The sequence below is a fragment of the Neolamprologus multifasciatus genome, chromosome 15, assembly GCF_963576455.1.
Source record: "Neolamprologus multifasciatus chromosome 15, fNeoMul1.2, whole genome shotgun sequence".
Lineage (NCBI taxonomy): Eukaryota > Metazoa > Chordata > Actinopteri > Cichliformes > Cichlidae > Neolamprologus > Neolamprologus multifasciatus.
Window position 1 is genome coordinate 14801054 of NC_140453.1, and position 13350 is coordinate 14814403.

Consider the following 13350-nt stretch of genomic DNA (forward strand, 5'->3'; position numbering starts at 1 on the left):
AGCCTAATAAAAACTTGTGCTAATACTGTTAGTTGAATTTGAGCCTACTGGAGTCTAGTTCATGTGGTGTTGAAAGGTGTGGCCTCCTTTCTTTTGTGTTCCTTTTCCTTGTGTTGAGAAAAAGTTAACAGGTGTTGCTGTTTGACTAGTGAATGTAGTGCCGTGGAGGCGGCGTTGCATAGTTAACTTTTAGTAGGTTACCGGGTGCTGAAGCCCAGCTGCCAACTTTTTTAAAATAGCATTTTATGATCATTTTAATATTAAAATGAATTAAAATTTTGCTTTTATTTCTAAAACAGGGACATTTCCCAGTGATCAAAAACTTTGAATCAGTTGTGTAAAAACACTAAAGGACTCGTTCTTCTTGAACCACGTGATTGCTTGTTGTCTGATTGAAACCAAAAAAAATTGTTGCTCTGCAGTGAACTGTGCTAACAGATTTGGGGGAAATTTGTTATGTTTGATTGGCCCACTTAATTAGTAAGGTAATATTAACGAGTTACACCTCCTGGTATGTGGTCAATAGGGAAAAATGTTTATTCCCCAACTGGAAAGCGAGTGGATTCTGGAGGTAGTTGGCAGTCATGTGAAACTCTGTGGTGACTTTGGTCACCAGCAGATCGCTGCAGTCGCCCTTAGGTTGGGTGGAAGACGACGGTAACACTGGCAACACTCACCATTTACTCTCCAAGCTGTAGTGAAGTTAAAAAAGCATGATGCATACTGGAAATAGAGCTCATACTTTGAAGGCAAACGTTCGCCGTTTTTAGTTTCACTACCACTTGACCAGGAATAACCACTGACCAGTCTGTAGGCCTCCAGCAGCCTCCAGCATTCACTCAAAACTTGTTGGTGAATACACATTTTTCACTTACGAGTGATGGTCGCCAGATGGTCGACTACAGGTCTTTAGGCCATAGCTATCAAGCTGAAGTTACAGCCAGCTTGTGAGGAAAAGTAGCTAATGTGTGGCTGGTTACCCATATGGAAAAGAAATAGTAAAAACATATATGATTCACTCATGAAAGTGGCCACTTTCTCATTACTTTTATATTTTTTTTTAGTAAGTATCCAAAACATACACGTTTCATTATATAATTTTTTCAAGGGATCTTATATGTGTTTTCACTCTTGTATGCTTTTCATACAAGTTTCACACAAGACAGATACAAACTTTATAAGATTTATATATATCTTTTCCATATGGGTAAGCTGCAAGACCGACAGGTTGTTTTAATCAGCATAACATAACGCACAAGTCGGGTCATATTCATCTTCACTTTGATTCTGTGGGAGGAAGAATGAAATTAAATGGGGGAAAAAAAACTGGTCAACATCACAACTGTTTACATTCAAAGTTTATTTTTAGGGAATTTTGTCCTTATTGTTAAATTAGCTTCATCTGTCTTTTTTCCCAAATAGAAGTAGAGGTGTATTTGGCCTTTTGTGCTCTGTTCAGTTTTGGCTGGAAAAGCTGCAGTGGGCGGAAAAGTTATGATAGCTGTAGTTATTGATGTCAAATGTGAAGCACTGTGGCTCGCATCAGGATCCTTTATTATAGCATATTTAAGTTCACATTTGAAGACACATCTTTGTGGATTTAAGCTGTAAATCATTAATCAATGAATTTGTTTAAATTCACTTTTGAGTAGAGACAAAATTGCATCAATCAGGCAAACTCCCAGCTAACATCCAGGTGACTATCAGGTGAATTTGGGGGTAAACATATAGCTTACACAAGATACATAGTTTTAGCTTCAAATGGTAGGAATTGACAGTGTTGTAATCCATGCATAATTACTTGCGAGGTCACTGAAAGGACAAGCTCTTATAATTCATGCAGGCCAAAACATCAAGAATCTGGGAATAGCCTTAACATCGCCGTCCTGCTTTTAGCCCTGTACTCATCCAACCACAAGATGATTTTGTGGAGAGAGCCTTTTCCTACCATCGCTCTGGGTCAGTGTGATTTACGCACATGTTTACTGATGTCTTTCAGATGGTCCCTCTCACTGCTTATTGTCTTCCACTATTAGTTCCCAGATGAATCACCAGCGGACAAATTGGGGGATGTCTCTGTGGATCTGCAATATTTATTGAGGTTACGCATCACTGTGGACCTCTCCATTGGCTTCCCTAACAAGGAAAAAACAGATGGTCCGTGGTCATGGCATGTTTGGACATTGAAACACTCGGGTTTCATGGTGCTTTTTATGCTTTTCTGCACATTTGTTTTACATCTTGTTCAGAGATTATAGCAGGCCTCCTTTTGTCCAGGATGTTAAAGGCGTATTGTCAAAATGTAATTCTCAACTTAGAGTCCATCATGATCTACTGACCCCTACAAAATCACTGATGTACTGTGCAACCTCCCTTTGAAGAGAGCTTCTGGATACTCTGCTCTCTCATGTACTGGAGCTGCTTGCTGAGAATTGTGTTTCCTTTGAAATTCCTCATACCAAAGCAATTCACCATTTCTGGGTTTATACTGCAGCGTGTTTTTTTTATTATTCCACTTTCTTTTAGCCAGCTGGTAATACTCCAGCATGTTTATTTTAATAGGGTAAAAATAAATGAACCGCAATGATTAAAGGAGATATCTAAATATTGTGTCGTGCAATTCACGGAGCAGGGAGCCCCACTGATTACCTTTAAGTAAAGAATAATGAACTCAGCTTAAAGTTAAGATGACAATGCAGCTATTCTATTAATACAACCGCGCACCGGTCTCACAGACCGTGTGCCGTGTGTTTCATTTTGTGTTTCATTTTTATTGGTTGGCATGCAGCTGTACTGGCAAAAGTTTCACAAAAGCATCTAAGTTGCTACTGTGAATAAATAGGAGCTTTTGGGGGGCAAGTGTACACATCTAATTGGAAACTACCTGTTAGATAAACAGAACTTGTCTGAGACAAATTATTTCCTGACTTTTTTACTCTGTCAGCTGGACTCTGAGTAGATGACTCCATAAACCGCTCGCTGATGTTGTGGATACTATCTACACACACTACTACTCTAGTATTCATCTTACCATGACAAGCGCTTGGAGCACAGCAGATGGTGGATGCTTTATCGCCTTAACAGACACACCCCGATGGTGATTTCTGACCTATAACATGACTGTCTCAGATAACACAGCAGTACAGGATGGTGGAAGAACTGTTGCTGTATAATTTTCCAACGAGCTTTTAATTTTTATATTTCCAAATATTTTTAAATCGTTCTCTTTGCATGTAGCAAGACAACCGTATTAAAGTGAGGAATTTTTTTCTTCTTCTTCTTTAAAAACAGAGGGGGGGAAACACACTACCTTGAACAGCTTTAAATGGCGATACCGGACTTTGGTTCAGATCTTGAAAACATATGGAAACCCCTTTGAAGTGCAATGGGAGCCGCTGAGGCGGCTGCAGAGGTTCTCATTGTTTACCTTTCAATCCCCAACCTCCTTCCTCCAAATAAAAAAGGGAGAATGTTAAACCTTACAGGGGTGCACATCAGCTCAGTCTTTTATACCCAGCTAAGTGAAGACTTCCTAATCCACATACCACCCCGCAAATCCCCCAGGGTATCTCCTGCGTGTGCGTTTCAATGTCCACTGTTTCTTTCTCTCAATTAAATTCTGCAAATTGGCCTAAAAACCCAGATACCTCCTTGTCCTGAAAGGCTTATCTAAGAACCAGCCGGTGGTCTGTAACGTTAAATGCAAGTTTTTAATCAAAATGACTTATGTTTTCATAAGTGTATATGGCTTCCCCTCTGGCTAAATTTAAACCAAATGCCCCCGCCATTAAATTGTGTAGCTGGGAGATGACCCTCTGGAGAGAAGCACTACAGGCGAGAGGCCTGGATGTATTTATCTTTCAGTTTTTCACCTGTCTTCAGATACCATTTCCTTTTTAAGTCGAGCAGTAGGGATTTACTGAGCTGCTTCCTTCCAGGACCCAGTGGAATACAACATTAAACTGCAGGGAGGAGAGAAAACCTGTAGCGCACTAAAATAAAGTTATGTCAAAACCATTCTGCTCTTCCTGTAGTCTTTCCTCAACCTTGCAAGTATCCTCCAAGGGCCTGAGAACATTACAAGCCATTCAGTATATATGAATGGGCACTAACAGACTTTTTCGTCATTTTGATATGTCTAAATTTTGCAGGCACATCCTGTGGTCTATCAGGCACAGCCTTAGTTTCAATTTAGTGTCTCCCCGTGGACCCCCGTCTTCTTATTTCATATGGAAATTGTATAGAGTTTTTATCCCCGTGCACTTTCAAATGCTTCAAAGCTGGGAATCTTTTTTTTTTTAACCAGATAGATGCACAAGCTTGCATTTTAATGCAAATCACTGGAAAATCACTCAAAAACAGCAAGAATGTACTTGAAGTCCTAACACGGACCTGTCCAGCTATTAGTTCAGATCATTCCAAGAATAAATAAATGATATATCACTGTTTAGCTGTAAGAAATCTGCAAAAGTCTTTGGAAAAGGAAGAAAAGCACCTGTATTTTTATTGGGGAAGGCTTGCCATATACTACTCTATAAAGTTTGGACACTGCCAGGGGAATCATTTCAGATGATCTCTAGAACAGCAGTGCGCCTTACTTCACACAAATTTGGCCCGAAAGGATTTTATCCGGAAGAAATGTTTAAAAATGACGTCAGTGAAAAGAAATCATTTGATAGGGCAATTAGGGATGGTTATTTTATTTCATAGAAACTCTCTACAACTGGCCTTTATTAAAAGTAAGCCTCCACTTACTCTGAAACGTGTGAACTGTAATAAATGTGTTAACCGCTTAGCTGGTGGCAGCGAACATTCACAGATTTTTTTTTTTCTTTTCTTAAAGAATAATCTTGGAATAATGAGTTCAGCACAGCCGGGTCCCGCTGTGAGTTACGTTCTCTTCTGGTGTTATAGCTGAACTGGGTAAACTCTGCTCAAAATCACATATTTATCATGCGCACACCACAAAACTATGCGCTGTGGTCAAAAGAGCCTTGAAGCCACCCACAGTCATCACTACTTTCCACCCATAATTAGTCAATATAGACATTAACATTTCGCTTCGTGACTGTTGCTCTTAAACTTTGATTTGTCATTTCCTGTGCTGACGTTGCCTCCCATTAGCATTACCAGAAAAGGATTTGAAAAACAATGCAAAAAGAAACTGGAGATGTGATGCATCAGGTATTCATCATCGGCGACTCAACCTCTAAGTAGACTCTCTCTGTTAGCCCGGTCAGATATTTATTTTAACGATGCAGAAAACAAATCTTATTACGAGTAATGAAATAAAAATGCTTGACAATGTTTGATTTCTACTGCTAGTTTATCTAAGCCACTAAATGGAGAGACGAGGCCAGTTTCGCGCCTTCTGCCCAGTTGTGGTAATCATATCTGCCACAGCTGCCACATTATCAGAGATCTTGAGGCAAGCGCACAGGCGGCTGTGGTGGCTTTTGCCGAGTGACAATTCTGTCGCCGGTGGTTTGAAGGAAATTTAGAAAGCTGCTAAAAAGCATTCATATTCTTGACAAGATTGCAAAAAAACCCCTCATCTTTTGTTAGATCGCGATGACACTGAATTGTCCGGCCTTTTTGTATTCGCGATGTCTTATTAATATATCCGCCAAAGACATACAGAATTAGTCCAGAGACAGCTTTTAGAAATGAGCTCACATCACCTTATTACATACCGTCCGTGTTTCCCTGCACATCCATGTTAGATCCCTTTCAGCAATTAGCCTTGAACTAGGAAAGACGATCAGCTCCAGTTTCCCATCGCTGCCTCCCTCGTCATCTTGGAGCACTTTTAATCTTCCCCCATGCGTCCTAATTAAGACGTTAATGCTACCTCCCATGGGGAGCTGGATGCCCCACTCCCACCCACCCACCGCATTCCATCTGTAGCCATCAAAACTGTTATGGTAATAGTCAGCTTTGCACAGGTGCAAATTGCTTACATTTAGTCTACATTTCCTCTCAGTCACGGCTGATCATCAAAGCTTGACTTCAAGCATTTGCTCACAAGTGGCGGATTTGCTTGGATGTTATTTGAAAATGGTGCTTGTTAAAATGGGAAATTGCAGTTGTTTCCACGCAAGAGACGCCTGAAAACAGCACGAAAGAGTTACCGCTGCCATGTTTAAGCCATCTGTACATACAATGCAGTTTTGGGGCAACAAATATATTTTCTTTCAAAACGTACAGTGGTTGTGATCATTTATTCAGACCAGCTACAGCGACAACTTCATAGACCTGTTCCACCAAACTTTCCTCTTGACCTTTTAACTATTTTGTTGGACTGGTGCCACATAATGTGTATAAGCTACTCAGGGCAATTACAAAGGCCCGGGATTGAAAGAGAGCTGTCATTAGGATGTGCTTTCACATACCAGCCTGCAGAGTTTGGCTGCAGGCCAGGCTGGCAAATGGGAAGAGCTCTGCAAGGAGAGTCGGGGGGCCAGGCCAGGGGCCGTGGGGGATAATTAGACAGTTTTATCCCAGCTTGTTGATATAAATGTGGCCAGCTTAGCCCCCTACGCCCTTGCTCCGTGGTAATGATCATGTCTAACAGGTGGTAGGCAAACAGACAGGGGCATGAAATGGATACCACGCTTCCTGGCCACGTCTCCTTTTTTTGTTTTGTTTTGTTTTCTGGCCCAATCGGAGCTGAACTCTCCTCCATTGTGGTTTCGTCTGTGATTGTTGATACGGGGGAGTGTTGGATATTTGTCACCATCCCATCACATTCTAGCTAATCTCAGCCTCCCCGGGGAGCCACGCAGTGAGGGCCAGCCTCACAGAGCGAAAAACAAAACACGACGATGTGTTTAACTCAAGTGGGCTTAGAGTCAAAAGAGATTTAACACTCCTCTTAGAGGTCTGTAACAGAGACACGGTGCTTCTTCCGTTTTGTATTCTGCCTTATGAAGTCTGCATGAGACTGCTTTTATCTAATAGTGAAAATATGTTCATTGAGTAATGGAAACTGCTTCCTTCTACTCCTTCTCTCCCCGTTCACCTCCATTCGGAATCTCCGAGATGCATTATGGAGTTACAAGCCTCTGGATTGAGTCATCTCTGACATCAGGGGCTGAGCACAGTTCTGCGCATCCAAATCTCCTGTATCCTGTGCAGGAGGGGGGCCAGTGCTGTTGAGGTATGCATGTGAAGAGGCTTTGGAGACCACTCAACTCCGGGCTCCTGATTCACTGTCATATAATGGATCATTTGGGGCAAAAGGAACCAGAAAAAAAATGATGCATGTATTGAAATTTACTACCTTCCCAGAAATGTGTGGAACAGATTCAGGCCAGTAGATGAGGCTCATTTTCTCCGACAAATGCCTTTTTAATTTGGATGGCCCGTTGAGCTTTGAAGGGTGAATGTCTAAGTTTTCTGTGTGGCTAGAAGATTTGTTCATGGTCTTCCCTGTGACCAAAAGAAGCATTCAGTCAAACATCCACAAGGCTCCTACTGCCCTTGCCTGCGGTTAGCTGTGCCCAGCTGATTGTCGAGGCGAGGATCCAGATTTAGGAGCTTGATCTTTTCTGGCCGAGTTGCAACGCTGGATTTTATTATAATTTTCACCTTGTGAGTTGTTTTTAAAGCTTACACTAACCCTAACCCTAATCTTACTCTCATCGGAGGCTTAAAACCTAACCCTATCTTTAAATAGAGCTGAAAAAAACAGGTTTTATGATCGCAAATCTTCAAATATATGGGGGTTTTTTTCTTGGTGGCTTGGCACTGTGTACAAGTTTGGGGTGTTTTGTGAAGGAGTTGGGCTTTCTCTGGGTCTTCTGACGTGATGTCCTCAGAGCTCTGGGTCGCTCGGCCTGCTGGTGGAGAGGACTTGGTATTTTTGTTAGAACTGCCATGTGTTTAAATCAAAAACATTGTGATAAATGGATGCAGGGCACTAAGGAAAAACTGCCAGAGGAGGACGAGGACAGTGGGGCAGGCAACAGGCTGCCCACTGGCAGGACTCTGGGTTTATAATCCAACACTATATTTATTTGATTGGCTGCCACAGCTGACAGCAGGTCATCTGCCTCTATTGTGAGAAGAGTTGTGACGGAGATGCTCATTAATAGCCCATAAGTCTGCTGAGTATTTCAGTGCCATGCTGCAAACATTTGCAGAAAATTTCTCTCAGCTTGTTGCTTCTCACTCATGTGCTCCCCTTTGTGAAAGGAGTTTGGCTCTTTGTGCCGGTGGCGGAGCCGGTTCAACAGCTTCAGGTCACGGCGGCTGTAACAGAGACGCTGTGAAGCTCCATTGCACAGCACATTGAGCGTCCAATCTAACATTTATGTTATAAAGCATTGAGCCTAAGTGATGCAAACGGACCTTGGGATCACATCGAGTTTTTTTGACTCATATTCAATGAAGCAAATAACTAGTTATTTTACATTACATTTTTACAATGTCTTATACAGCTTATGTTGCGTTTATGGGGTTGTTAGGCTTCCTGCAGCAAAAGTACACTCAGAACCAGTTAACATTTGATAGAAAGCATATTTTTGCTTTTTTTTCCTAAATGAACATCACTAAAATATCTTTATTTTTACTTTCTGCAGCAGCTGGGGCACACAAGCGCACAAGTTTTGTAATTTGTGCCCCAATGACATGCTGTCAGGTTACGCTTATGTTTTGATTAATAAACAGTATCGTCTTAATCCATGTGTCCAATTAAAGATTCTGCAACCCACAAAATGTTTTAGAGCATGTTTCAGCTTTCACATAAATAAATAGTTAGGTGGACCTCTTTTTTTATCTCCCTTATCATAAATGATGAGTAGGAATATTGAGCTATTTACAGACAAGAGCCATTTATAAAATAATTTCTGAAATTAGCATAATTTTATTGTGAAAAATGTTTTCGTGTTACAGCAAAAGTTCTGATTTGCGGTCCTCACGTATACGTGTGTGTGCGGTGGAACAGCAGAAACAAATAGTTGAGGTGGGGGTAAGGACAGATTCTTCTCCCTTTAGTATCTTTCTGTGTTTACCAAAATATCTCTGACCCAAAGGTGATAAATAGACTTTATTTCCCATTCAGGCAACCAAGCAAAGGTCTAAATTTGTCTCTTTGTCTTTGAGTCTGAATCCTGTCCAAAATCTCTGACGTCTAAAGAATATTGCCCCGTCATTGTCTGAGACTGCTGGCAAGATGTTTATTTTAGCAGACATACAAAACCTCCTTCACACCACACACAAACAAATGCACCCTGGTGTCTCTGTGTGCCTATGTCCTCGGGTTATCACAGTAACCACATATTTACGATAAACAAGGCATTTAAAAATGAAATATGGATACTGTGTCAATAATCTACACGTTAAAATTGTAGATATGCAATAATGCTTTTTGTGTGCCTTTGTACAGTTGTGATTAAAATGAAGTCATTTTTTAATAGCTTGTATGAAACAACAGGACTTGACCCAAAGTGTTCCAGTTAAGGCAAATATATTTTTATGTTCCAGGTCTCCAAAAACACAACTACAAAACACACATTAACAAACAACATTTTTATACAAAAGCACAGCAAAACAAATACAATAACAATAAAAAATATATATAAATAAATATGAATAAGATAGGATAAAGAAATAACAAGAATTACCCCTTAACACCAACTGTATCATGTTTAATATGTTTTGAGACTTCTTCTCATCATCAGCATGAATCCGAAAAATCGATACATTTTTAACCAATAAATTGCAAACAAGCCAGATGTAGCAAATATAATACAAACTACATCCCATATATCCAAATTAATATTTTAATTAGTCTTTTTTTTTGATTTGTCAGATGTTTCAATGCATTTCATTTGCATTTTCTGGCAATTACTTCATAGTCCAGGTTTCATTTCCTTATCAAGACAACTGTAAATAAACACATGAATACAATCTACAACAAAAAAGAAGCAACAAATATAAGTAAAAGAAGAGCAAGACTGGACAAAAATGAGGACTTCACTAGACATAAGTGAAAATAGGTAAGTCTTTCAAAGTTCAGAAACATGATTCAATAACTTTTGGAATTTCCTCAACTTGTGCCTGTTTTTGTTGACTTTACTAAGCGCTGCAAGAGTTCTGGCAACTTGACATTGATCACTTGTTAATAATAATAATAATACTAGCTTCAGTGTATTTAAAAAAGCAGAAGGAGCCACATCATTGATTGATCTGGCACAAATGAACTTTCTGACCCAGCCCTCACATTTCTCTGTGCTTCGGAGCAGTGGGGGTCAAGGTCGAGTTTGTGTTTCCTCCTGGTTGCGAACTGGGGACCTTTCCTGTGTTAGGCAATGCCCTAAGCTATGGACATACATTAACCTGTGCTTCATGTTGCTGTAATTGTAACTGCAGAAAGCTGAGACAGAGATAAATAGAGGACATAACATTGTGTTTCCATCCTGTAGTTTTCTTATTCTTCTTTCGTCGACAAGGTATAGAATCAATCACGCCGCCTTGATATTTTGAGGGGTTTTTTTTTACAGTGTGCTGGACACGTCCATATGATGGCAGACTATTCAAAGAAAGAAAACTCAGTTGCCTTTAGTCATTAGGCAAGAGGGGGGTATTGAGAGAAGCTGCTGGGAGATTGACCTCACTGACCCAGAGGCAACATGTTAGGGAAAAAAAACAATCAATGAAAATTCACTGGTAGTTAAAAAAAGCAAAAAACAGGCGTGATGGGTTCTCCTTTCTGTCAGCAGCACAGCCTCTGTTTAGACTCGCCTCCATGCACACAGTAAGCCTTGCTTACTCACTTAACTATCACTTAACACTCCACAGCCATTTCTTGCCTGTTTCTCTGATTTTACAGTGATTACTTACAACTGGAAGCAATTCTAATAACTTTGTTTCCACAGCAAGACAAAGGTAACACATTTGTGGGCATATGCATAATACATCATGATTAATATATAATATAAAATACTGGTAATCTACCGGGATCTCGGCATGCACTCTGAATATAAAAACACAAAGAGGAGGAGAAAAAAGATTGAAATTGAAAGAGCAATAAATGCAACCCAAATGCTTTGGATGGAGATCTGATGGTTTGTATTTCCCTTTGTTATGATTTCTTCTTCTCCACTTTTCTTTATTTTTCCAGTTTTAACCCCATGTTTGAGAAATTGCTCTAACTGAAATTCCCCAAATGTAAAATTTCAAGACTTATAACTCCATTCTGTTTTTACAAACTCATTCAACCCTGAATAATGATATTAACGCAGCTGTTCTCACTGATACCAAGCCTCGTGTGTTAATTTAAAACCGTGTTCGTGCAGTTGACTCACATGTGCTTAAAATACAGTCCCACTGCGATTAGCATGTCTGTGGTGGGAAAGGTTTGTGGAAAGGCATTATTATTATTATTATTATGACCATGATTATTAAGGCCATGCTGGAGATGTTGTTTCATCCCTCACTGAGGGAGAATCGCCGTGCCTTCGGCCGAAAGGAGGTTAACAAAGACAGGAAGATTAAATAATACATTCATCACATTCTGAGAGGCCGAGGGCCAAGTTCATGTCAAATCCATAACAAGCAAAGTATCCTCGGCCCAGCTCATTTCCCCACACGCACGTCACACTCTGCTGGAAATCTGCGTAGAGGATGTATTGATCTTACTGGTGCTTCCTTTCTCACAAGCTCACAAACAGAGCCGCCGTATCACAGGCAGTGCCGCAAAACAACCTCCCCCGCCTCCCAGCCCCATAAAACAAAATAATAAACTCACCGCTTGCCAAAATAATCCAAGCACCTTTGTGTGTGCAAACGCGGTCTGTGCTAATGCACTGTTATTCGCTTCCTTTCACTTCAATAGATGAAAATAGCCTGTGTGTTTATAAATGTGGAGTACATGTGCTAGAGGTCAGATCTGTTAGAATAATAATTAGACGTGACTTTTTACCTCCCTGTCAGTTTTACTTTTGTGTCTTTAAAACATCACTTAAAGTTCACAATCGCACGTAAAATGGCAAACGCAAACTCATAATTTATCACTTCTGTGGCGCTGTAGATCTTTTGCTTAAAAAACAATTAATCAAAAGATGGTATAACATATGAAAAGGTGTTTTTAAAAATCATACTTTTCTCTACAGCAATAAAACACACTGCAGTTTTCTAGTTATAGGTGGAATCTGCACAATTGTGTGTTTATGTGGCATAAAAAGCTTATGGCTGTAATTTTCCTTTGTGTGTTACTCTCAATAAATGATAGAAAACACTTAAAATTATGTGATATTGTTTGTTTTTATATAAATACTTAAGCTAAGTGCAGATTCTTTTTAAACCTGATATTTTTAGCTCCTACACAGATTCATTTAAACTGAGATACTCACGTTAGTGTAAGCCTCAGTGGCCTTCAATTCAGGAAATTGAAAGCTTGTGTGGGTAAAGTTGTCACAACGAATGACATAAAAAGTGAGGTTAAATTAGCAGGAGACTGCATAATCTGGCCACTTTGTTAGGTACACCTCATCAGCTACTGGTTTAGTGCAAATATCTAATCAACCAATCATGTGGCAGAAATCCAGTGCATATAGATATGTAGGCATGGTCAAGGCAGTGTGCATACATTCAAACTTAGCATCAGAATGGGCAAGAAAGATGATTTAAGTGATTTTGAAATGTGGCATGGTTGTTGATTACAGCTGGCTGTTCTGAGTGTTTCAAAAACTGCTGTTCTACTGGGATTTTACCACAAAACCAACTCAGTGGTTTACAGAGAATGGTCTGAAAAAATATTCAGAGTGCAGCAGTTCTCTGGGTGAAAATGCCTTTTAATGTTAGAGGTCATAGGGGAAAAGTCAGTGCTTTGAGCTGATATAAAGGCAACAGTTAGTCAAATTACCATCTGTTACAACCAAGGCATGAGGAAGAGCATCTCTGAATGCACAACACGTAAACCCTGAAATGGATGGGCCACAGCAGCAGAAGACCACACCGAGAATAGGAAACTGAAGCTACAATTTATATTGGTTCTCCAAAGATGGACAATGAAAGATTAGAAAAATGTTGTCTATCACGACATACGGATGACAAGGTCGGTACTTGGCATAAAATGACATGAACCCATGAATCCATCCTGCCTTGTATCAAGGGTTCAGGTGGGGCTGGTGGTGTGATGGTGAGAGGATGGGGGGGGGGGGGGGGGGGTTGGCACACTCGGTGGCAACAGAGCATCACAAAGCTTAGATCATCTCAGTCTGGTTTCTTGAAAATTGATTTTTTTAAGATTTAAGATGCCTTTATTAGTCCCACAAGGGGAAATTTCAAGATTCAAGATTATGTGCACTCAAACGGCCTCCACAGTGAGCAGATCTCACAGTGCAG